Source organism: Frankliniella occidentalis, unplaced genomic scaffold (assembly GCF_000697945.3).
Source record: "Frankliniella occidentalis isolate FOCC.00 unplaced genomic scaffold, Focc_3.1 Scaffold224, whole genome shotgun sequence".
In the NCBI taxonomy this organism is placed as follows: Eukaryota; Metazoa; Arthropoda; class Insecta; order Thysanoptera; family Thripidae; genus Frankliniella; species Frankliniella occidentalis.
In genome coordinates, this window is record NW_026267350.1 from 338718 (window position 1) to 339001 (window position 284).

Consider the following 284-nt stretch of genomic DNA (forward strand, 5'->3'; position numbering starts at 1 on the left):
ACAGACGCCCTCGTCTCTTATTAAGAAGGGCTACATGAACCAAAGTGAAAAAAAAAAAATGCTTTAAAATTTGAAAAATTGAAACATCAAGTGGCGGGCATCAAACTTCGAAGCACCACTTTTGGCATGGGTGTACAGTAGGAAAACTTACAACATCCCTCCCCCCCTAAAGCTTGACTCAAATCTTTTCGAAACAGAAAAAAACAACTACGTATGGGAACCCCCCCCCCCTCCCTCCGAGGACAAACACAACTTTCAGACGCCGTTGTCTCTTATTCGGTAAA